Raw genomic sequence first — 27,387 nt, 5'->3', positions numbered from 1 at the left:
TTATTTCCTCACCTAAGCTCTTGGAAGGCGGGTCGACACTATTTTTTACATTCAAAAAGGTTTTTAGGAGTTTATTATCTATTTCAATTGAGTTGTACATGTTTGAACAAAGGATCCGAACAGCATCTCTGACGTCTTTAGGATTTTTCACTATAGTTCCATTATCTGTTTTAATGGCTTCGATATATTGGGCTTCTTTCCTTTTATTAAATAGTGAAATTGCTTTTGTTTGATTTAGAAGTTCATCGGAAATTATTCCTGCTCGGACTTGAATGTTCAGTAAAAACTCACTATTTAAAGTTTCTATCTCTTTTTTCAAATCCTTTAAGTTGTTTTCCTCACTTTCATCTCTTGTATTTTTCAGTTTTAGGTTTATATATTGTGTCATAATTGTATTGTACTTCTCATTTTTTTCTTTATTAAAACATAGACATTTGTATTTAAGAAATTTTTTAATCTGGATCTTAAAAACTTCCCACAAGTCACAATAATTGGTCGTGAGGATATCTAAAGTTTTAATCCTATTAATTTCTTCCTTTAATTCTATAATCAATAAAGGACTTTTCAAGATTTGTGTGTTTAATTTCCAATAGTTTCTTCTTTCTTCATTTTTAAGTCTCATGCCACATATAACTGTCAAGTGGTCCGACTCAACCAAGAGTTTTGTTGTATAAAATTTTGCCTCAAAATTATTATTAATATATATCCTGTCAATCCTAGTTTTACATGTTTTATCAAACCTTGTAAAGTCCACTTTCTCTGGATATAATGTCCTAAATATGTCGGTGAAATGCTGTTCATTCATTATAGATTTAAGGACACCACCTTCTCTCCTAATTTTACATATTTTGGAAGAAATTTTATCATTATCATCTGTGATTGTATTAAAATCACCGCATACAATGGTATAGAAACCGACGCACAGGAGCATTTTAAGCTTTTTAAAAAGCCGGATTTTACCAACAGTATCCTGTGCTGTGTATACATTTATTACTCTAATTTTTTTTGTGCAATAAAACACATCTATAAACATTAATCGACCAGGAATTATTTCACGACTCTTAATTATTTTAAATTTATTGTTATAAAATAGGGTCGCAATACCATCAGCTTTACTTTCGCCTATTGAAAAGATTTGATCCATAGACTTTGAGCGTCCTGTACGTCTGCAAAACTGCTTAATCTGGTCTCTTGTATACATAAAATATCAACATGTTCACCACTCAATATATTTAACTTTTTTACTTGATTAATTTTTGCCTGAATCCCTCTAACATTACATGTGGCAACAGTTAAATTTGAAAAAACCATAAAAATTAAGAGAAGGATCTTCTCCGATAGATATTATTGCGTGTCCATTAGTCCACATTTTCTCAACATTATCCAAATCATTTAACCTTAATTCCTGCAGACATATATCACAATTCTTTTTAAATGATATGGGAATTGAAGTTAAAATCAAAGACATTGTGTCATAAAAAAGGGAAGATAAGTAGGCGATATACATCATTCCTTAACCTTTTTTGCATTGTCAACATTTCCAGGAGAATTCCTCTTTCGCCTTTGGCGTTTATATGGATAGTCTAAAGTGTTTTTACCTTTCGCCAGCGTGGGAGTGTCCGCAGTGTCACCTGTGTTGTCGGCGATTGTCTGAGTTGTTCCACTTTCACCAGCTGGATGCGATGACTCCTCTCGGCCCTGTAGGCTTCCTGCAGGTGTAGAAATGATCTGGGTCGCTCCACTCTCTCCCTCTGAGCACGTAGGCTCCTCTGGGGCTTGTAGACCTCCTTCCGGGGTTGAGCCGATCCGAGTCTCGCCGACTTCTACAGCTGATAGCGCAGGAAACTCCGATGCTTGCCGTCTCTCCACAGACGAAAGACTGGGCGGAGATGCTCCGCTGCTTCCAGCAGGTACTTCCGGTGTCTTCCGTCTCCCTTCCGGGGTCAGAGATTCGGCGCTGCTCTCAGAGTCCTCGCTGTCTTCGCTGTCGCTGGTATCGGTGCTGCTTGAGTCACTCCCAGATGTCGAGTCGTCCTCACTTGTGTGTAGTTTATTTTCTTCCCAGTTGTTATCCTCTTTATCGTTTGTTTTGGTTTCTGTGTTATGTGCGTTTTGTGTTGCATTCTGGTCAATGTCTTTTTGATTTTTCGGCAGTCTTAGTTTATAGCTGTAAGAATTTGGGCATTGAAAATATATATGCCCAGTTTCATTACATAAATTACATACTTGTGTGTTTCTACAACTCTTTCCTTTGTGGCCAAAGCTTCCGCATTTCCAGCACTTTGTTTTCTCACAGTCCTTTGCCTGATGGTCGGAATCGTTACATATAAAACATCGCTTTGTTTGGCCGGGGTATGTAATCGTTCCATTGTATGGTCCCATGGAAATGGAATTTGGTATCTGGAATATACTTCCGTCGGGGTTTTTCTTGAGTTTTATTTTATATCTCCTGACTCCATACCATATCCCGAACTGGTCCAGCGGCTTGTCAACAGGGTTCAGTATCTCACCAAACCTTAAGAGATATTGTTCTACATCCGAGTCAGCGATTCTCCCAGTCCAAAACTTGACTACAATGCTCTTTACGTCTTGGGGAGCTGATGTAGTCATCTCCCAGTTTTTCCAGAATTCACTTCCTGTATTATTATTAAAAATTTGAGAAAATGTTTGAAGTGCCTGTTCTTTGGTAAAACATATTTCATACTCTTTTCTGTTAGGCATTGCAATAAAAGAGTATACATCTGTAGTCGATATCCATTGACTACTTAAAAGGTTTACTCCGACTTCAGACCTGTCTGGCGCTTCTCCTTCTCCACTGTAACGTAGTCTGACCCAGTGCCTCCCCGCCGACGGCGAGGAGGCCACACGGGGTGACATACCGAACCCCGGGTGGCGATAATTATCACCTCGTTAAAGGTGTTTTTGTTGTTGATGTTGTTGTTGTCGTTAAAGTCTTTAGTTTCAAATTACGAACGAGGGTACCACTTGCAAAAAGAGAGTATTAATTACCACCCTTGCCTCTTCCAGACATGATGCTGCTCCCGAAGTCAAATCGCTCAATAAAACTTCTCGCGCAGCGCCCACCTATTTATCCACACTCGACAGGACCTAGTTGAGAACAGGCGAGGAGGCGGGCCTTACACCAACGGTCACCAATAGCTCTCTTTTTCTAAAACAAACACTAGGCACTGCTTTTCACCTGCTAACGTCTTCTTCTTCCCCATTCTCTCTCTCTCTAATCACTGGCCTTCTCTTTTCACATTTCCATTTTCACTATCTGTGTTACAGTCGATGTACACACTGTGTTTGAACCTAAATGTCATGCATCAACCAAAACTGCGCCTCCAGAATGACGGCTGAGCTTAAGATTGGCAAAATATGTCGCAGCAGTTGCATTCGTCAAATAAACTATGAGCAATTAAGTAGTGCCAATGAGATAATTACAGCAATGCGTAATGTCCAATAAGCTCAAAAAGAGTCGGACTCCTCGCACACTTTATTCTACTTGGCCAATCAAACACAATTATGAACTGGGATTCTGATAGTTGTGCGCCTTTAACTCGCTGTGTAGAAAAATGAGGTCAGCTATATAGACAACAATGTTCATTACGTATTTAATTACTTCGATTGAGGTCATTATTAGAAGTAGTAGTAGTAATAGTAAAATACCTACAACCTACCTTCTGTTTTAGGCGTCGTGTGTTGTGCTGGATGGAACATGACTGCCCTCGTGTGGCCAAACTCGGGAACGGCAATTTCCCAAAAATTGCAGTATTCTCTTATTAAGCTTTTAATAGCGGTGTTTATAAGTCTATATTTGTATTATTTGGCAAATAGTGGGGTAAGAAGTAATAGATGCTATGGACATTCATGTTTCTCTCACCACTGGGGCAGAGGTGGCTTAGAGGTTAAGGCTCTGGTTTACTGATCAGAAGGTCAGGTCACCATATCATGACCCTGTGCTCTGACCCCAGCTTCCTGACATGTTGGGGTATGTGAAGAAAACAATTTCACTGTGCTCTACTGCATATGTGACCAATAAAGACTCATTATGTAGACTTATACATGACATTTTTAATTCTAAATCAGCTGCTAAACGATGTGCAGACTAAATTATGTGCAGATGTAAAAACAAAATGCTAAACACATTCTCTATTTGTGTGTGTGGTTTTTTTGTACTGTATGTGTATTTCATCAGTGTTGCTATGAGCTTATTAATAATAATAATAATAATAATAATAATAATAATAATAATAATAATAATAATAATAATAATAACGCAGCTCATCAGTGTTATTACTGTGCATTGTCTAGTTTTCACGTATCAAGGACAATAGACGGAGCTTCTGAACTGTTTAACAGCATTATTATTATTATTATTATTATTATTATTATTATTATTATTATTATTATTATTATTACTATTAGTTGGCCAATTATTTTTTTGATTAATCGTACGGGGTGGAGCGAACTTTCAGTACCATTTGTTTTTGTTTATTTAATATAAAGTCCACAAACTGAGTGTAACAAATATAAACTTCACAGTAAAACTTTACACAACTGTTTGTACAAAACAGAAAAGAACCCAACACACACACACACACACACACACACACACACACACACACACACACACACACACCAGAATATATATTATTAATTTAGGACTATAGTTTAATTCGGTGCTTTTTGTGCATCTATAAAAAAAAAAATAATGCATAAATACTATATATATATATATATATATATATATATATATATATATATATATATATATATATATATATATATATATATATATATATAGTCCTAAATTAATAATAAAAACTCACTTTCACTGCACCTTGTGGTTTCTGTATCTCGGTGTCTTTAGACATTATTTTACTTTTGATCATAATGTTTGAATTAGACATTACAGATCTTACTCGCGCTACACTCTGTATCAGCGCGTCACACCGCGCGTGACCAGCAACGTGTCCTCGTTACTAACATGTCACTTCCGACAGAATTTACACTGCAAGCGCGCAGGTACAGCATATAATGACAAACTTAAATTAAACTAAACCTTTTGAACAGCTTGCACCAGTTTCCCCTGCCCCTTACACACAGTGGAGCATTTTGGCTATAAACATAAGTTCAATTCAATTCAATTTTATTTGTATAGCGCTTTTTACAATAGACATTGTCTCAAAGCAGCTTTACAGAATATCAACACGGTATACAGATATTAAAGGTGTGAATTTATCCCAACTGAGCAAGACACTGAGTGGCGACGGTGGCAAGGAAAAACTCCCTAAGATGTTTTAAGAGGAAGAAACCTTGAGAGGAACCCGACTCAGAAGGGAACCCATCCTCATCTGGCTAACAACAGATAGTGTGAAAAAGTTCATTATGGATTCATATGAAGTCTGTATGGCCTTAGGAGCAGCCGTAATCACACGAGTTGAAATTCATGTTAGATGCTCTGTTGTCATCGATAGCAAAGTAAGCAGGATAATTGTTAGTGTAAAGAAGATTGTACTGCTATTCCTCCTAAGGCCACATCGACTGGAGGGGAGAAGAGAACATATTTATTCATTCATTTATCTTACACAAAATTTTATTTTCATTAATAGTTTGTTTACGTACACACACACACACGCACACACACACACACACACACACACACACACACACACACACACACACAGTCGGGGCCAAAAGTCTGAGAGCACTAGTGGAAAATGTTTCTATTTTGCATTTTTTTATTATTTAATTTTAGAATTTTCATTCGAAATTGTATTATTGACTACAACTTCAATACAAAATTAATAAATAAAAAAGTACAATCTTTAAAATATTTACAAGAGATTCAGAGTTTCTTAATGTTTACAGTTGCAGAATTTAAAAGAAAAAAAATATATATATATCCAAAATATTAAACATTTACTTTCTTTGTTTAAAATATGAATAAATTCTAAAACCAATTTATTTCAAAATGTAAGAGAAAAAAAAAAACAGATTTTCAATGTGGTCTCAGACATTTGCGTGTGTGTGTGTGTGTGTGTGTGTGTGTGTGTGTGTGTGTATTTCTGTATTCTACTATACTGTATTCTTACCTTGCTGATGGGTCAGAATCGACTGCAATGAGAAAGTGCATATCCCTGCGCAAAAAATATACATTATAGGAACATTTGATAGGTTGTGTTTTTAATCTATAGAAGGTATTGTCTTTTTAAATGATGACAATTTACAAGTGATATTAAATCAATCATAGTGTACTGTAAAACGAGATTTTTAAAAATACTTGAAATCTGTTTGATACTTGAAATCAGAATTTCTTACCTTCTTCGACATAGATCAGAAAGTCATTTCTTTGACCCTTTAAACTCTGAGCTGTCCACTTGGTGTATCACTAAATGGTTATTTAGTTTATTTAAAAGGCAAATGCACTTTGTGTTCTTCAAATGCAAATAAGTTTGACTCAAACGACAGTCTACAGAAAAGTTTAAAAAAAAAAACATGAAGCAAAAAGCTTCCATTTACATTTTATACATACATAAATATATACATATATAATATAGGTATAGGTTTTATCCAGCCAGATAACTGATTTATGAATCAATGTCTGATTCATCAAAACTGTTGTACAAATGTGTGACGCAAAAGCAAAAATGTCAGGCTAAAACTGATGTGACGGATCATCCAGCATTCCCTTTAGTCATCTGATGATGCATTTATTATAGATTCTCCTTCAAACATTGTTTAATTGACTTTCAGAGTTAAGAGGTTTTCATTTTTGGCAATGAGACACAGAATCATTACTGTGACAAAACATTAATAACTTCTCCATCTGAACTGTTAAAATGTGCAGATTCATTGTATTTTAATATGAAACTGTTCTCAAAAAATAATATTAGACACCAGGATAATATTCATTAATAACAGCACATAATATTCATTAGCATTGAATTTATTAAAACACTGTGCTATTCTATCACACACCTTTGAATCATGTTAATTTAAATACTATAGTTATAGTACCTGTCAGTGCCAACATCCCCACAAGATTTCATAATGTAATGGGTTTACATTAATACTACATGAATCGATCACGCTCACTTTATATAATTCAATCTTGTAATTAGAAACTTGTGTAAATTAAGCTTAGCATAAGCAGTGAAATCGTGTTTTGATGAGAAATTTAATATTTCTTTGTAAACTATAAATCATATTTTTTCTCAAATCTAGTCTACCGCATGTTCCATGTTTTGTTGAAACATTGTAATTGTAAAGCGACACTGGTTATGAGTAAGGAGCTATATAAATTACACATATTATTATTATTATTAATATTATTATTATTATTATTATTATTATTATTATTATTAATAATAATAATAATAATAATAATAATAATAATAATAACAATAATAATGATGTATTTATTTATTTATGATATATTTTAACTGTTGAAGCATGTGTAATTAAATGGTGATTTCAGTGGTGGTAACACTGTATACAGTGCCTTGAATCCAATTTCAGGTGTTTTGGAGTTCTTAATGATCTGTTTTAGGAAAAATAATATATTGAATACATTTTGCATTAGGCTACTCAAAGCAGCTGGAGTGCCGATCTTATTTGCTTCTGCAGGATGTGTTTGAAAAAGAACTTAACGAATTCGTGTGGCAGCTGCGCAATGCATAAAATCATGCAGATACAGGTAAGTATTTCAGTAAGCTTCAGTTAACATTCACACCAAACATCAGAATCTCAGTGATCTCAGTGATGATGGTATGAATGTTGGTGCCAGACGAGCTGGTTTGAGAATTTTAGCGGCTGATCTGGGATTTTCACAGACAGCAATCTCTTGAGTTTACACAGAATGGTGGAGAAAAACAAACACCTTGTTGATGACAGAGGACAGAGGAGAATGGACAGACTGGTTCGAGCTGACAGAAAGGCTATGGTAATGATAATTCTTTACAAGTGTGGAGAGCAGAAAACCCTCTTGCAACATACAATATGTCTAACCAAATGAGGTGGATAAGTTACAACCATATTAGGTTCCACTCCTGTCTGTGAGCCAAGAACAGGAACCTGAGGCTAGAGTGGGCGTGGACTCACTGGAACTGGACAGTTGAAGCATGGAAAAACATTGCCTGATTTGATGAATCATGATTTCTGTTGTGACATGTAGATGATAGGGTCAGACATTGGCATCAGCAGCATGAACCTGCATTGTGTCAACAGTCCAGACTGCTGCTGGTGGTATAACGGTGTGTAGAATGTTTTCTTTCTATTATGTGATCCTATGTGAACCTTTGCTTTCAGCATATGGTGTGAACCCCTTGGTCAGAAATAACCGAAACTAAACATTTTCCCTGTTTTTACTGTTGATCAGTCCTGCACATCGGCTTGTAAGAATTTTAGCTCGTTTCTCAGTACAGAGCAGCTTCAGCTCTGGAATGCTGGTGATTTTCCTGACATGAACTGCTTGCTTGAGGTCCTTCCACAACATTTCTATTGGATTAAGGTCAGGACATTGACTTGGCAAATTCTGAAACATGAATTTTATTCTCTTTTAACCAGACTTTGGTGGACCCTTGTGTGCTTGTGTGCTTAGGGTTGTTGGCCTGCTGCATGACCCACTTTCTCTTGAGATTCAGTTCACAGACAGATGTCCTGAAACTTTCCTTTAGAATTCACTGTTATAATTCAGAATTCATTGTTCCATCAATTATTGAAAGGTTCTCATAAGTAAGGTTCTTATGCTGGAATGTAGTGTTTGCTTTCTCCAAACATAACACTTCTTATTTAAACCAAAAGGTTATATTTTTCCACAAAAAAACATTTTTCCACGTAATCATTAGCAAACTGCAGATGGGCTGTAATGTTCTTTTTGGAGAGCAGTGGTTTTCCTCCTTGTAACACTGTAATTCACTCCATTGTTGTTCAGTGTTCTCCCGATGGTGAACTCATGAACATTAACATTAGCCAATGTGAGATAGGCCTTTGTTTGCTTAGAAGTTACCCTGGGTTCCTTTGTAACCTCAGGACTTTTACGTCTCAATTTTGAAATGATTTTGGTTGGTCAAATGTTAACCCCATCCCCCACTCCCATCCATTTAATAGTTATAGTTGAAATGAAGCGATCTGGCAGCCCGATATTCAGGTCTCGCCCTCAGCACTTACTGTAGAACAGCGGTGCTACAGAGACGCAGACCACATGCCAACTCTCTCTCTCTCTCTCTCTCTCTCTCTCTCTCTCTCTCTCTCTCTCTCTCTCTCTCTCTCTCTCTCTCTCTCTCTCTCTCTCTCTCTCTCTCTCTCTCTCTCTCTCTCTCTCTCTCTCTCTCTCTCTCTCTCTCTCTCTCTCTCTCTCTCTCTCTCTCTCTCTCTTCCCTAGTTTATAACTTATAACCTTGGTACCCAAAGTTTCCCCCTTTTTAATGTAACTTAGTTCCATTTAATTTTGTGCCAGATCAACAAAAAATCCTCCAGTATGTTTATCCATGAAAAGAAAATGAAACAGAACACACACGCTGCTTGTATAATAGAAAACAGTTGACCTGTATTAAATGACTCAATGTTTTTAAGTCTGTTTTTACATCTGTTACGCTTCCGCCGGTGGATGGCGCTGCGGCGTCGAAGCACAAAGACTGCTGCAGAGCGCGCGTGCACGAGACTCTGACATATGGACACGCGCGGCTCGTTTGTTTTGATTTACTTCCTGTCCAGGTATTGGCTTATGTTCGAGGGTGTGTCTTTATTTCTCGAGGTGTCTATGCTTTAGTTTAATTATGTTGGTTATTTAAACCCCTCGTGTGGCTGCGCACTTCGCGCAGTATTATAGTTTGTAACGTTAGTAGTGTTTAAGGAGTATAGCTTTAGCACTGTGTTAGAATGCGTGTAGCATGCTAGCGGTCTCACTTCCATGTTCTGTTTTCGAGTAATGCCTAGACTGTAGTTCCATGGTTGATCCAGCTAGTCCTGTTCAGCATAGACCGCGTTTCTTGTGTTTTGTTAGTTTGTTTATCAATAAAGACGGCGCTCCTGCGCTTACTTCCTGCTAACTGTCCTGTGTCGTTACATCATCACATTCCTGTCCAGTGAAGTGATTATTTGGTGATAATAATAATAATAAATTTTATTATTATTATTATTGCAACATAGTACATGCGGTCATACACATTAGGGTTAGTGTGCTACATGGGATACACAGTGGTCATTACTAAAGCCATTAATGTACTTTTATGAGTTCTAAATGAATAGTTCGATTCATATCTTGCAGAAACTTAATTTATCTAATTCTAAAGCATCATTGTTATATTTTTTTTCTGTCAAACAGTGAGATGGCAATATTTTGATGGGTGTGGAAGGCCTCACTGGGACATTTTGTATTAGTAGTGTAAAACATATGCATTGGCTTACATATTGGTAGACATGCAAATTAAAAAATATATATACATGTAGGAAACACTTAAGAGACTTAATCTATATGTAACAAGAAAATGTAGGAATGGGATAAGCTGACTTAAACATCTAGTTATCTAGTTGGTGGCTGTGCTCAGGTGGTAGAGCAGGTTGTCTAATCGTAGGGTTGGAGGTTCGATTCCTGGCCCACATGACTCGAAGTGTCCTTGGGCAAGACACTGAACCCCAAGCTGCTCCTGATGTCAAGTTAGCACCTTGCATGGCAGCTCTGCTACCATTGGTGTGAGAATGGGTGAATGGGAAACACTGCTAAGGTTAAAAAGCACTATATAAGTGCAGACCATTAGTTATGTCAATATTCGTGTAGGAAAGTTCCTCATATTCAGAGTTGGGCTAGGCAGGTGCTCAAGTTGCTATGATTTAATAAAGCAGCATGTCAGTTACATTTATGTGTTTAAATAAGAAATCATTCACAGTGCATATACACTATAAGAAAACAGTCACCCACTATTTATTTGATAGCACATTGTGCTATTCTGTGTGTCACATTTTTATTAAATTAAAGAGACCAGAGTGGGGCGCACGGTGGCTTAGTTCTCAGCACGTTCGTCTCCCACCTCCAGGGTTGGGGGTTTGATTCCCACCACAACCCTGTGTGTGCGTAGTTTGCGTGTTCTCCCTGTGCTGCTCCCCCTGTCCAGGGACATGCATGGTAGGCTGATTGGCATGTCCAAAGTGTCTGTAGTGTATGAATGGGTGTGTGAATGTATATGTGAGTGTGCCTTGCAATGGACTGGTACCCTGTCCAGGGTGTACCCTGTCCTGTGCCCTATGATCTCTGGGATAGGCTCAAGGTTCCTGTATGATAGGAGATGTAGAAAATGGGGATGGATGGAAACGAGAGTGAAATTTTATTATCCTGAGTATCCAGTTACACAAATGGAGAAGTGAGTTTAGATTTGGCTAAATAAATCATACAATCTAGAAACCAACAAGTGGGATATAATCAGTGGTTGATTTTAGACACAATCATTCCTGATATTATTAATAATACTGCTGTTGGTTTGATTTGAGCACTGACAATCAAGTTAAAAGAAGATGAAGCCAGCATTTAGTGGTTTGGGTTTTTTTTGTTTTGTTTCTACGGTGGAGTGATAAGAAGTTCACATATTAAACAAATTAGAAAATCCCATAATTGTCACAAATAAATAAATTTAAAGCCCATTAATACTTGGCAATGTGCTGTACTGAGAATCATCATTCTACAAACATTGGAAATTCTCAAGCAGGTAAATGTTTAAGGGAAGGAACAAAGTTTAAAGTGAACACATTTATGCCAGTGAGTAAAACCTCATTCTTACATGATCACAGCACTTTGTGTTTTAAACATGCTTCCAACCATACAAAAATTCATCATGACTGTGATGACTGATTGGCTGGGAGGTGTCAAGGATTCTGAGTCTTGTTCAATAAAGCTGATGATATATCTGCAGTGAAAACTGTAAAGGTGTACAGATGAATGAGCAGTTCTTACAACCAGGATAATCTGAGTGTTTTGTTTTCTACTATATTAACCTAAATTCTCACTATCCCAGAAAAGCTACTGAATATACTTTATCTACTCAATAATATCTGTGAGAGAAACTTAACTAGCAATATTCTACCAGAAAATCTAGCAATTGTTTTAAACTCAAACCGAGGTATAACTATGCTAAACCCAGAAATCAAGAGGCATGTTTAATACATCAATCGCATAGTACATATAACAGGTACAGTACAGATGTACTGTACAGATGCTTCATAATGAAATTCCAGGACTTTCAAGGACTTTGAGCACTTTTTTTTCTTTCAAGGACTATACAAGAGATGTCATTCAAACATATCCTTCATTTCCAAAAAAATATTAATAACAATAATAATAATAATAATAATAATAATAATAATAATAATAATAAATATATATATTTTTTTAAACAACCATTTTAATATAGCCCCTTTTCCCAGCCGTGATGGACTAAATTTGTATTTTCCCAGTCATTGCTTCATTTTCACCATAATTTCACCATTGCATCGTATTTTCACTCTGCCTAGAGTCAGCCCTTTATAATACATCCTACTCTCTGTGCTCACATGCTGAATTTTAATACAGCCGAATTCCCAATAAAGCTGTTCTCATTTACATATTTTTTCTGTTTCTGAAAGCAGGACCTCGCACTCACCAGGCAGTACTGGCCATTCTCTTCTACGGAAAGTAGCTAAGGTTTGTCTGAAAAGTCTCTAGATATGTCGCTAAAGGTTGCTAAAGGGGTCTGAGAAGTGGTCCGAAGCCTGTTAAAATGAATGAGTGAACAGCAGGAGGAGGAGGGGCTGCAGCGGGGAGTCATATTTTGAGTGAAAGGGTTGTATTCGTGTTCTTTTGAAAATAAACCCTTTAAAGTGATTGATAAAAAGTCAATAAATAAATAACATTCAAGCACTTTTTAACCACTGTTACATAAAAAAGGCTATTTAAGGTCTTCCAGTACTTATATTTCCAAATGCCAAATTCAAGCACCTTGTACAAACCCTGTGGTAATTTTTCATAGATACATTTCCCAAACAAATAAACTAAAAAACTTCTAGTACTTCTAATTAATAAACCTATAACATCAGTTAGCTAGTATTTTCAAGTGCTACACCCAAACCTCACACATTTGATGTTTTTTCTTTTTGTTCTTTGAACACTTCTTCTTCTTCTTCCACTTCATCTTTTTCTTGTTGTTTCAGATATATTTCTGCCACCTGTAAGTCAGAATGACAAAATTCTTGACAGTGATATCACTCAGGTAAAAGAAATAAATCAATGAATTAATAAATAAGTAACAGTAAACTGATGTTCTGCAAATTTCATATAACTATCAAGAGAGATTTTAGTGTATTTAATACAAATTATATCACACTGCTGTTGCACTCTGGAATCTGATAGGTCAGAAGGTCTGAAGGCTGCAATTCATATCTCAGGTTTATATTAACGTGCTCATTGTAATAAGTTATCCTTTCTATGATAGCAAATCATTCACAGAGACTTCTCTGGCAAACATTCCACATAATCAAAGTCTAATAATAAACAGATTTGTTGCTGTACTACTTTAATAAAAACTTTTAGTCATTGATATGGTGAAGCTATCTATAAGGAGGTGTTTATTTAAGATTTATGGAAAGAGACTTGGGCCACAGATTTCTCCAGATTCTGAATTTTTTCATGATATGATGTGCTGTAGATGAGATAGTCATAGCCTTCACAATTTTACATCGAGGAGCATTATTCTGAAATTGTTCCACAAATTGTAGATGTAGTTTTTCGCAGATTGGTGTACAGAGGCCCATCTTTACTTCTGAAAGACTCTGCCTCTCCAAGATGCTCTTTTTATACCCAATCATGTTACTGACCTGTTGCCAGTTAACATAATTAGTAGCACAATGTTCCTCCAGCTGTTTCTTTTTAGTAACACTTACTGTTCCAGCCTTCTGTTGCCCCGCCCAAATTATTTTGAGACGTGTTGCGCCCATAAATTCAAAGTTACCTATTTTTTTTCCTTTAAATGCTACATTTCCTCAGTTTACACATTTGATTTGTTTTTTATGTTCTATCATGAATAACATGGGTTTATGAGATTGCAAATCATTGCATTCTGTTTTTATTTACATTTTTCATAACATCCCAACTTTTTTGGAATTGGGGTTGTAGTACTCCCTCCCATTACCCAGGAAAGTGAGATGTTGCTGTTTACAAATGTCAACATGTTTTTGATAATTAGTGAGCATCACACCAAAAATTAATTATTGAGGACTGTCACCAAATTTCTGAAGCTAGGCCAAACATCCTAGCACTAGTTGGCAAAAGTTAGTTTAGCATTTTTTGCTATGTGCCAAATTTGGTCATACAAAGGGAGCAGAGCTAAGATCAGATAGCTGTTTATGAGGAACTGTATGTCTGATCAAGCTGAAATTTGGTATGGTAGATATACAGTATGTGTTAATCTATAATAGATTCTCATAATGACTTAATTACTGAAAAAAAACATGCCTGTCATTGGCCTATCAGATAATTGAAAAGTTTCCCATTAAGCTATTGCCACAAAACTTGAATATAAAGTTCAGGGAAGGACCCCACAGTATCTGATGCAATCTCACTCAAATTGGCTACCTGGGGCGTGCTGTTCATGTTCATAAGGGTCAGCGTTAAGTTCAAATAGCTGTTTCTCAGGAACCAAAATTCCAATTGAGCAGAATTTGCTGTGCGCTTTCTGCTAATCTGTAACTGAATTACATTAAAAAAAAAAAGTCTGCCTTCTGCCAGTCGGCTTTCAGTAGGTAGGTTACACAACTAGCGTTGAGTTATCATCACAAAATGTGATGTGTAAGAAAGTTCACATATGGTCTCTATTGTTCTATGAATCTTGACAAGAACTGGCCACTGGGGGTGCTATACGCAGGGAGTGTTTGGACCCCACAGATTGCCTCTTATGGCTATATTACTATTATTAGCAGTAGAAGTAGTTGTATTATTATTATTATTGCAGTAGTAGTAGTGATATTTCCTACCGTTTTTTAAGTTTCTTTTTCCACCTCTGGTTCCTTAGTCCAACGGATCTGACGCACTGAAGGCTGGACATTGGCAGATATCATCTATGATGAAAAAGTACTATTATTTATTTATTTATTTGTGTATGTATGAATCTACCATACATGTCATAAACACAAACCTTTTGAAGAATTTTGTCCCTCACAGTAGGGTTCATAAGATCCTCACTGCTGTTAAACTTCAATCTCAGAAATGCCCTCTTAGTAACAGGCACTAAAAAAAATTAACAGTATTGACATTTAGCAGCTGTTGTAAAACTTAATTTGACTTCAAACGTATATGAAATTGTGAACTGGATGCAAAAGTGTAACCTGGAACCCCATAGACTTCCACTTCACAGAGCGTGAGAGCCTGGATAACATCGGGAATGATGTTCACATGACGACCCCTCATGTTGCAGGTGTAATTTGTAGAGGCACCAGCAGGGATGCTACAGATAACGACACATCTATGGGGAGAGAGAGAAGAGAGAGAGACTTTGACTTTTAAAATATAATTTATTCTACAATTTAAAAAAACCTTAACATACAGAACACATTGTTTTAACTACCATTACCAATTGAAAAAGAGATTCTCGCCTCTTATAAGTCACCCCTTTGTTTACACACCATTTCTTCTCAAACATCGGAAGATCACCATTCATTTGGTAAAATTTGTACTTTAATCTAATCCTAGACTCAACCAAGGCCTTAGATAATTTAACCATGTTTACTTCTTTCCCTTCCAATCCCATTTTGTAAGCCTTCTAAATGGCTAATTTTGCTTGACGACCAAAAAATCCGAATAGGTACAGATTTCCTGCCTGTAGCGAGAATATCTACCCCATAAATAAACCCTGTTTTAGAGAAAATGATCCCCAAACTACGAAACATTGTATACAATAGATTAAAGAGCGGAGATAATTTACAATATTCACAAAAGACATGAAGCACAGTATCGAGTTCATCACACAAAGTACACAGTGGAGACGGTGCAAATTTACATTTAAACAAAAACACTTTTGTTGGTAATGCACAACGTAAAATCCGCCACTGTAAGTCAACAGAACTTTTTGGTAGAGGGTTTTTATACAATAACTGCCATGAAGGTTCATTATCTCCCGGTCAAGAAATGAGTCCTCCATTCTGTATGCCTCCTCCCCCTTAGATGTCCGACAAAGTAGGACTTTACACAGGAAATATATGCATTTTGTTTGTTCACCATGGAAAACGGTAGACTTTGCAAGCCTTTAAAAGATAACAAAATGTTTACATTGTCTCCATTTTTTATTTGAGCTACCTCTGGAGTTAAGTACACTTCTGGAAAAAAGACCTGTGTGTTACTGCCGGACTTAAAGTCGGTTATATAATCCCACAAAGATGTAGGAAAAGATGTTTTCAAATCCTTTTATATGTTCCCGACTATTCTCTCTGATCTACCAGTAATCTTTCTAGTTAGATTCTGTACTGAAAAGCACTCTATTCGACAAGTCAAATAGGTTTCAAACATCTTATTCAGCAGGTGTACCAACCTGGCCAGTTGAGTAAAATGGTCAATTCTTGCTGCTGGACTCAGACATCATGACCCCCACTGTATCAACAAACACTAAGGCTACATTTTACTGCAGCTCATGGATGGTTTTCCTGCCAAAGTGGAGAGAAGAGAAGACGCTCTTCCTCAACTTCTTCAGACTTGAGAGACTCTTCTTCAGCTTTGTAGCAATCTTCCTCACCTTCCTTGGTCTTGAGAGACTCTTCCTTTTCTTCCCCAGGCTTGAAAGGGTCTTCTTGAACTTCCTCAGTTTTGAGAACCACTTCATCCAGTTCCTTATTTTTTAAACCTCTCCTTCAACTTCTTCATACCTGAGACACTTCCTTTCAGTTCAACTTCTTAAGTCTTGAGAAAGTCTTCCTCACCTTCTTTGTGTCACGTATCGTGACGGAGCGGAGATAGGACGGATGCAAGTGCAGGATGAACAGTTGTTTATTTGAAAGAGAGACAGGCAGACAAATCCAAAACGTGATCCAAAACGTAATCCGCAAACATGCAAGAGGTCAGGCGATTGGAAAACAGGCATACACGGGGCAAGGCTGGAATCTAGGTCATGGTCACGGAAAACAGGGTCGATAAACAAAACGAGAAACGAACTATGACGAGGAACTGGGAGCGGATAATCCAGCGCGAACTAACTCTAAAAATGGACCGTGACTATGACTACGACTACGACTACGATACGATACGATACGATACGAACTAAACTAACTCTACGATAATGTTCCACGTTGTGTGCTGGGAGGCGCGCGGTATATATGTGGACATGATCAGCGTCTAAACCGCTAGCAGCTGAGAGCAATACAGACCCACGTGAAATCCCAGCTAATGACAGAACAGGGAGGAGACATGACAGAAACATAAACAAAACACACGTGTCCAGATGTCACTACGGTCAACAACGGAAAAGCAGGTGCTCACGCATTCGCGCTTAGAGCACGCTGCTTCAAGGGGGAATCATGACACTTTGGTCTTGAGAGACTCTTCCTAAACTTCTTCAGGCTTGAAAGGCTCTTCCTAAACTTCCTAAGTTTTGAGAAAATCTTCCTCAACTTCTTTATTTTTGAGAACCTCGTCCTCAACTTCTTTATTTTGGAGAAACTCTCCCTCAACTTCCTTATTTTTGAGAACTTCTTCCGTACCTTCCTCAGGCTTGAGAGGCTCCTCAACATCCTTGGTCTTAAAAGACTCTTTCTCAGCGTTGCCAGGCTAGATCAGCTCTTCCTCATGTTCCTCTTGAAAGGCACATTCTTAATCATGATGCGCTTCTTTGAATTCCTCGTTCTCAATTTGGATCTTTCTCAATTTCACCAGACTTGATGAAAGACACGTCTCAACTCATCTTTGTGATGCTGTTCCCCAAGTTTCATAATATTGAGAGGGTTTTCTTTTCCCCAGTTTTAGGAGACTCTTCTCCTCTCTTTTCAGTCTCAAAGTTCTTCCATGATTTCCATTAACATTTCAGGGCTCTTTTTCAATTTCCTTAGTATTTAGAAGCTCTCTCTCTCTCTCTCTCTCTCTCTCTCTCTCTCTCTATATATATATATATATACAGTGAGGGAAAAAAGTATTTGATCCCCTGCTGATTTTGTACGTTTGCCCACTGACAAAGAAATGATCATTCTATAATTTTAATGGTAGTTGTATTTGAACAGTGAGAGACAGAATAACAACAAAAAAATCCAGAAAAACGCACGTCAAAAATGTTATAAATTGATTTGCATTTTAATGAGGGAAATAAGTATTTGACCCCTCTGCAAAACATGACTTAGTACTTGGTTTAAAAACCCTTGTTGGCAATCACAGAGGTCAGACGTTTCTTGTAGTTGGCCACCAGGTTTGCACACATCTCAGGAGGGATTTTGTCCCACTCCTCTTTGCACATCTTCTCCAAATCATTAAGGTTTCGAGGCTGACGTTTGGCAACTCGAACCGTCAGCTCTCTCCACAGATTTTCTATGGGATTTAGGTCTGGAGACTGCCTAGGTCACTCCAGGACCTTAATGTGCTTCTTCTTGAGCCACTCCTTTGTTGCCTTGGCCGTGTGTTTTGGGTCATTGTCATGCTGGAATATCCATCCACGACCCATTTTCAATGCCCTGTCTGAGGGAAGGAGGTTTTCACCCAAGATTTGACAGTACATGGCCCCGTCCATCGTCCCTTTGATGCGGTGAAGTTGTCCTGTCCCCTTAGCAGAAAAAAAACCCCAGAGCATAATGTTTCCACCTCCATGTTTGACGGTGAGGATGGTGTTCCAGGGGTCATAGGCAGCATTCCTCCTCCGCCAAACACGGCGAGTTGAGTTGATGCCAAAGAGCTCCATTTTGGTCTCATCTGACCTCAACACTTTCACCCAGTTGTCCTCTGAATCATTCAGATGTTCATTGGCAAACTTCAGATGGGCATGTATATGTGCTTTCTTGAACAGCGGACCTTGCGCGCGCTGCAGGATTTCAGTCCTTCACGGCGTAGTGTGTTACCAATTGTTTTCTTGGTGACTATGGTCCCAGCTGCCTTGAGATCATTGACAAGATCCTCCTGTGTAGTTCTGGGCTGATTCCTCACTGTTCTCATGATCAATGCAACTCCACGAGGTGAGATCTTGCATGGAGCCCCAGGCCGAGGGAGATCGACAGTTCTTTTGTGCTTCTTCCATTTGCGAATAATCGCACCAACTGTTGTCCCCTTCTCACCAAGCTGCTTGGCAATGGTCTTGTAGCCCATTCCACACTTGTGTAGGTCTACAGTCTTGTCCCTGACATCCTTGGAGAGCTCTTTGGTCTTGGCCATGGTGGAGAGTTTGGAATCTGATTGATTGATTGCTTCTGTGGACAGGTGTCTTTTATACAGGTAACAAACTGATATTAGGAGCACTCCCTTTAAGAGTGTGCTCCTAATCTCAGCTCGTTACCTGTATAAAAGACACCTGGGAGCCAGAAATCTTTCTGATTGAGAGGGGGTCAAATACTTTTTTCCCTCATTAAAATGCAAATTAATTTATAAAATTTTTGTCATGCGTTTTTCTGGATTTGTTTGTTGTTATTCTGTCTCTCACTGTTCAAATACAACTACCATTAAAATTATAGACTGATCATTTCTTTGTCAGTGGGCAAACGTACAAAATCAGCAGGGGATCAAATACTTTTTTCCCTCACTGTATATATATATATATATATATATATATATATATATATATATATATATATATATATATATATATATAAAATTCTTCTGAAAAACTTGTATGAAGAGAGAGATCAAGGTGCCATGGTGCGGGCCAAGGTTACACAATATACTAAAATGGACTCATCTACATCTTTCTTCTTTGCACTGGAGAAAAAAAACAGAGAGAAGAAGTCCATCAGCCACTTGAAACTACCCAATGGACAAGAAACTACCGACAAAGATGACATCATTCTACAAGCGCTATCTTTTTATGAGGAACTGTACAATAGTCAACCATGTGATCCTGAAGCAACTGATGAACTTCTGAATGGACTACCACAGCTGAGCGAGGGTGAGAGAAACGAACTTGAAAAATCACTGTCCTTAGAAGAGCTCAGTACAGCTGCTCAACAACTGTCAAACGGAAAGTCACCGGGGCTGGATGGATTGACCTCCGAATTTTATAAAACATTCTGGTCCTTGATTGGCCCAGACCTGCACTTTGTCATACTCAGATGTATGGAAACAAAAGTCTTACCCCTTAGCTGTAGGAGAGCTGTAATTACCCTGTTACCCAAAAAAAGGAGACCTTGGTAGCTTAAAGAACTGGCGTCCTGTCTCCCTCCTTGGGACAGATTATAAAATCTTTTCAAAGGCATTAACAAACCGCCTTAAAAGATTTTTAGCCACAATACTACATGATGACCAGTCATACTGCATCCCAGAACGCTCAATCTTCAGCAACCTTTTTCTGGTGCGAGACCTGTTGCACCTCACAGAGCTATATAAGGTAGAGATGGGACTAGTGTCACTAGGTCAAGAGAAGGCTTTTGACAGATTGGATCATGGTTATCTTTTTAAGACCCTAACAGCTTTGGGCATTGGTGGACGCTTCATCTCATGGATTAGGCTGCTGTACACTGATGTGTACAGTATGCTGAAAATAAACGGAACACTAACAAGAACTTTTCCATGCACAGAGGTGTTCCACAAGGCTGTAGCCTGTCCGGTCTGCTGTACACTCATCCCATTGAGCCCCTGCTAAGACACCTGCGAGAAAATCTGCAAGGGTTTTCAGTGTTAAGCCCTGACTTATCTGATGTGACCACAGTCAAGCTCACAGCATATGCTGATGATCTGACGGTGATAATCAGGTCCGAGGATGACATCAGTCACGTGTTTTCTGGCCTGGATGTCTTTCAGAGCGCATCATCTGCACGTGTAAACTGGAACAAAACTGATGCCTTGCTTCTAGGTCAATGGCAGGAGGAAAATATACCTCACCTCCCATAGGAGTGTTCATGGAGGGACTGAGAATACTTGGGATCTTCTTTGGCACAGATCGATATATGCAGAAGAACTGGGATGGATTGACCAATAAGGTTCTAGAAAATCTAAATAGATGGAGATGGATTCAATCATAGCTGTCCTATAGGAGCAGGGTCCTAGTGATAAACAACTTGGCTGCCTCGATGCTGTTGGCTCAAATTTAGCCTATTACCCCAAAACACTTAAAATTCAACTTAGAAGCCAATACTCACATCTACCTCAGAGCCCAGTTGGAGATAGAAAAAAATACACCAGCCGTGAGTGAGAAGAAGCAAGGGTCCAGATTTATTGTTCTGTTCCACCACACGAGATCCACACCGATGAGAATTCTCAGAGGTGATCCCAATACCCTGAGGTTAAGCTCCAGTATTTATACTGTATTTACACACTAAATAGCCCATATGTTTCAAGAAGACTATGATCTCACTACCAATAGGGTGAAAAAAGAGCTCATTTACCTTACTCTTATGTTCCAGAAAAGGCCTATTTCACTTACACATAGAATTGAAACCAGGGGTTTTAATTTACACATAAAATCAGAACCCAGGCATTTCTAATAACCCAGAAAATAAAAACCCAGAGTTTCCAGTTACTCAGAGGATCAGAAACCAGAGTTTTCAGTCACCCAGAGAATCAGAAACCAGAGTTTTCAGTTACCCAGCGCATCAGAATCTTCAGTTTTGATTTACCTAGAGAATAGAAAGTGGAGGAGACTAAACAATCTAATGGGACCTTGGTCTTATTGTTATCTCGAGGGGGGGGCAGTTTGACCCAGCCACCCTTATAACTGGCTCTCTTCATGGTTCTCTTAAAATTTAGGCCTCCCTTGCGAGACGAGAATCTTCACCATCTGAATCATGAGTAAGTTATATTTTCCTGTATATCTAGTTTATATTTTATTTTCAGATTTACTCTATATCTCTTATTATATATACTGCTTGAAAAAGCAGTTTACTGTACTTCCTACTTCTTATCATTTTTATAAAGAGTATATATATATATATATATATATATATATATATATATATATATATATATATATATATATATATATATATATATATATATATATATATGTTATTATTATAAGACATTACCCTTATAATATCTTAATATTCCTTTTTATTATTCTTATAAAGTTATAATAGTATGTGTGTGTGAGAGAGATTGTGTGTGTGTGTTATGTCTACTTGCCCGCCCTTGACTGTACGAGGGTGTGTGTGTGTGTGTGTGTTTTAGCACTCCTCAGCTCGTACACTTCTTTCGACTTTTTGACTAACAACCCATAGTGTATTACTCTTAAAGATCTTTAAAGTGTTTTTCCAATTTATCCACATCTGACTAATACCGCTTCTGTATGTCTAGGTGCCGGTGCCCGTCGTCAGTCCCCTCTCTCTCCGTTACTGGACCTGGATCTGGATCTCGATCTGGACACTCATTACCAGCTTGTGCATCTCACTGCTGATATCATGATGCTACTTAACTATCTTCGCAGCACCCGCTCTAGGAATGGAGATCCGGGGTTCCCCCCTCTTCTTCGATACAGAATCTGCCTACAGCATCTACAGCAATCTACAGCAAATGTGAGTATTTGCTTCTATGTTGAATTTTAAGTGTCTTTGGGTAATTGGCTAAATTTAGGCCAGCAACTTTCAGCTTTAATTCAAGGGGTTGAACAAAAATATCATATGAAACGTTTAGGAATTGCAACAATTTTTATACACAGTTCCCTTATTTAAGGGGCTCATATGTAATTGGACAGATGAACATAATCATAAATAAAATGTTCATTTTTAATACTTAGGTCAAGAATACTTTGCAGGCAATGACTGCTTGAAGTCTGGAACCCACAGACATCACCAAATGCTGGGTTTCCTCCTTTGTGATGCTTTGCTAGGCCTTTACTGCAGCTGTCTTCAGGTGTTGTATGTTCGTGGTTCTTTCTGCCTTGAATTTTGTCTTCAGCATGTGAAATGCATGCTCGACCGGGTTGAGATCAGGTGACTGACTTGTCCATTGCAGAATGTTCCACTTCTTTGTTTTAAAAAAACTCCTGGGTTGCTTTTGCAGTATGTTTTGAGTCATTGTCCATGTGTAAAGTGAAGCGCCGTCCAATTAACTTCACTGAATTTGGCTGAATCTGAGCAGACAATATATTCACATACAATTCATCTGATTGCATCTTCTGTCACATCACCAATAACTACTAGTGACCCAGTGCCATTGGAAGCCATGCATGCCCATGCCATCACACTCCCTCCACCGTGTTTTACAGATGATGAGGTATGCTTTGGATCACGAGCTGTTCCAATCATTCTGGTACAGTTTGATCTTAGTTTCATCTGCCCAAAGAATGCTTGGTCTGGCTTGTTTAGATGTTTTTTTTTGGCAAAATCTAATCTGGCCATTCTGTTCTTGAGGCATATGAATGGTTTGCACCTTGTGGTGAACTTGTGTATTTGTTCTTGTGAAGTCGTCTCTTCATGGGAGACTTGGATAATGATACGCCTGCCTCCTGGCGAGTGTTCTTCACTTGGCTGGTGTTGTGAAGGGGTTTTTCTTTACCATGGAAAGGATCCTACGATCATCCACCACTTTTGTTTTCTGTGGACATCCAGGCCTTTTTGCTGCAGAGCTCACCAGTGTGTTCTTTTTTTCTCAGACTGTACCAAACTGTTGATTTGGTCACTCCTAATGTTCCTGCTATCTCTCTGATGGATCTTTTTTTACAGCCTAAGGATGGCCTGTTTCACTTGCATTGAGAGCTCCTTTGACCGCATGCTGTGCGTTCACAACAACAGCTTCCAAATGTGAATGCCACACCTGGAATCAACTCCAGACCTTTTACCTGCTTACAGGCTGTCTGCAGGTCCTTAAAGTCTTATCTCTCTAGTTTTTTCCTTTCCTGGAAAGTCATGGGAAGGAAATACTGGATTTTTCTTTCACTGTTGGAGCAAATGGTAATGCAAACAGTCTCCCATCTACCTCTATAGAAGTTTACCCTGCTGTAGTTTACTTAAACCCAGGAATGGATGTATATGCATGAACACAATCCATTATAGCTGATGCATCGTGTAGCATGACTGAAGTGATGTGCAGGTCTTCAAATCTAATACTTTTTAATATCATAGTCAAGAAATTTCCAAAAATGTAAGTGCTGTTACCTGCAGCTACCCTGTGCTTAACTGATGAAATAGCGAAGGAACAGCCCACACCTGTCCATGAAACAGCTTTTGAGTAAAATGGCCAATTACTTTTGGTCCCTTGAAAAAGAGGGGGCTACATATTAAAGAGCTGTAATTCCTAAACCCTTCCTCCAATGTGGATGTGAATACATTTAAATTAAAGATGAGGGACTGCACTTTAAGCCCATATTCATTATTTAACTGTAACTTGAATAAGTGTGTAATAAGCCTCAGCACTTTTATTATAAGCTACAAGTAATCTGCTTCATTACATTTATTCTCAGTGAATATGAAATTACTTCAGATATATTTATCATCCTGGGGAGGGTCTCTGTTTGCACAAATGACCAATCACAACTGTTGTCTGCATACACACGACGCATTATTACAGTTTTCTTTAGAAGTGCACATCAGGCAACGCAAAGGTCTGACGTAGAAGTATAAATAGCCTTTTTAGCGTGTCTCGAATTGCAGAAGTTGTCAACTGTTTTGCCTCATGTTCATTAGATGCTGTCTGAAAGAACCCGTTAATATCAAGGGCAACAAGTGCTGAGATTGTGACGGTGATGAAAAGGTGGCTGCAGCTGGCTTCAGACCGTGGAGGAGGATGGAAGAGGTGCAACAAACAGTAGCTTGCCCTGACTAGGAACGCATAAACCATTGAAATCAACGAGGAAAAAATTCAGCTAATTGACGCTCTCTCCCTGGGCAAAGCCTGCGAACTTCGCCCGGAGCTCAGTCCATGTACTTTCGGAAATTTCGGTTGTGTGGTCTCGCCATGAGTGATGCTACTGTACTTTTGACAAGGGGAATTCAGTTCAAACATTTTAATGAAATATTTACACACACACACACACACACACACAGGGCCATTAGCCAAAAACAACCGGCCTATGTAGCACCTATGCCCGCAGCGGACTCTAGCGCAGACTGGGCGGAGTGCGCCTCGCTGACCGACAGCTCCACGACTCAGCTAATTGCTGTAGCACATCGTCTTGGTCACGAGCATGCGTTGTTCGTCTTTTGCGTTCGCACTGTGAACAGGAGACATTTCTCTATCACTTTAACGTTTAACACATTGGAATGAATTTGTTAAAAAACATTTTAATCATGCTTACGTAGGTTGCTAGAGCTGTGCGGATGTCCGACACAGTGATGTCCCTTCCCACGAGTGCCCGCAGGGCAAGCTTGACATGCGCAGAAATCCTGGCCTGTGTGCCAGAAAAGAAAAGCCACCCCACAGAAGTCTCATATCCCGGCATATGCTTCCTCAGGCGGCAGAAAGCTTTCAGCCACTTCAGCTCCAGCTTGGTGATGGCTAGCTTAGCGAGTCCAAAAGCAGAGGCAGGTTTGTGCTGCTTCACCTGGGAGAAAAGGACAATGAATGAAAGAAAAATATTAAACACCCCCATGTACAACACAGCAGCCCCTGGAAATAAAAGTGAAATACACAGAAGTTACTTACATTGATCAGAAAGAGTCAGCCTTCTCGAGGTTCTCAAACTCCTCAGTCGTGAGGTTCTGCAGGACTCCGGTCCTGTGTCCGCTGACCGAAAAGAAGTGAGCACACAGCAGCCCGATGCAATGGTTGAGCATGTCCGGGTCTGCTGGACAAGTTCAGATCAGCCAGTGAAACAGGGACAGCGTCCAACAGTTTGCCGTGCAGGAGCTGTAAGTACTCTTCTCCGCTCGCACGCCTTGCCTGTGGAGCACGACTCGACCGGACAGATGTCTGCACTCCCACTGCAGCAGTCTCTGGAGACTCCACAGCCTCGTGGAGCCAACTCAGCCCTTGGACAGTTACTCATCGAGTTAATGGAGGAACTTGGAAACACGCGTCAGAAATAACTTGGCCGGAGTGACCTTGTACCGCTGGCACAGTGATTTCATCCATTCAAGGACTCTCAAGACATTGTCGATGTACTTCAAGTGGGCTGGGTTGTGGATAAAAATGACATGAAATAAACATGAGGGACACTTAGTATGAGTAATATGTAGTTTTATTGATAATTCACAGGACTGGTGGGTGCGTAATCTTGAGGAGAGTGGTGGGGGGAAGAAAATGGTGTGCATCCTGGGGACATGGGAAAGTCAGCAAAGGTGAAGTGAGAGGACCACTGAGAGTGGGGCGGACTGGCAGGTGAGAAGTGGGAAGAATGGTCGGGGACCAGGTCAGAGAAGGTGACATCTTCCTCAGACTGAAAGCTGGAGGGGGGTTTTGGCTGCGCATTTCCATTTCCAGAGGGGGTGCTGCGAAGATAGTTAAGTAGCACCATGATAACAGCAGTTAGATGCGCAAGCTGATAATCAGTGTCCAGATCCAGAAAAGGGGAGAAGAAGGAATGACGATGGGCACCTAGACACACAGAAGAGGTATTTGGCGGATATTGACAAATTGGATTTACACTTTAAAGATCTTTAAGAGTACTACACTATGGTTTAATAGTCACACACACACACACACTCTCGTACAGTCAAGGGCGGGCATGTAGACATAATACACACACATACACACACACACACACACACACATAACATTATAACTTTATAAGAATAATAAAAAGGAGTATTAAGATATTATAAGGGTAATATCTTATAATAATAGAAAACTCTATAAAAAACAGAATAATAGGATATGTAGGACAGTAGAAGGGTAATATAATGATATTATGAAGTAGGAAGTACAGTAAATCGTTTTTCAAGCAGTATAACTATATATAAAATAGAGATATAGAGCAAATATGAAAATAAATTATAAACTAGAAATACAGGAAAATGTAACTTACTCATAATTCAGATGGTGAAGATTCTTGTCTCGCAAGGAAGGCCTTAATTTTAAGAGAAAACCATGAGGAGCCATTTATAAGGGTAGCTGAGTCAAGCTACTGGTTTTGATTATATTTGTAAGTTGAAAAGCCCTGTTTTTTGAGCTAATGGTAAGTTGAATAGCTCTTTTTTAACCCTATTGGTATTGAGATCATAGTTTCTTGAAACATATGGGTTATTTACTGTGTAATTACAGTATAAATACTGGAGCTTAAGCTCAGGGTATCAGATCACTTCTGAGAATTCTCATCGGTGTGGATCTCGTGTGGTGGAACGGAACAATAAATCTGGACCCTTGCTTCTCACTCACGG

At 38.7% G+C, this 27,387-nt stretch overlaps 1 long non-coding RNA gene across 1 annotated transcript; it reads right to left on the bottom strand.

The window, feature by feature from the left end:
* Nucleotides 1-12,720: 12,720 nt before the first annotated feature.
* On the bottom strand, nt 12,721-16,663 carry LOC128630606 (uncharacterized). Its single transcript, XR_008394869.1, has 5 exons — nt 16,551-16,663; nt 15,352-15,488; nt 15,162-15,253; nt 15,001-15,084; nt 12,721-13,197 (listed from the first exon to the last, which is right to left on the bottom strand). It is a non-coding gene; the product is annotated as an uncharacterized LOC128630606 (long non-coding RNA).
* Between the last annotated feature and the right edge of the window lie 10,724 nt (nt 16,664-27,387).

Source organism: Ictalurus punctatus, unplaced genomic scaffold (genome assembly GCF_001660625.3).
Source record: "Ictalurus punctatus breed USDA103 unplaced genomic scaffold, Coco_2.0 Super-Scaffold_100058, whole genome shotgun sequence".
NCBI lineage: Eukaryota > Metazoa > Chordata > Actinopteri > Siluriformes > Ictaluridae > Ictalurus > Ictalurus punctatus.
The sequence above is the reverse complement of the archived record's forward strand: the minus strand, read 5'-3'. Positions and strand labels throughout refer to the sequence as shown.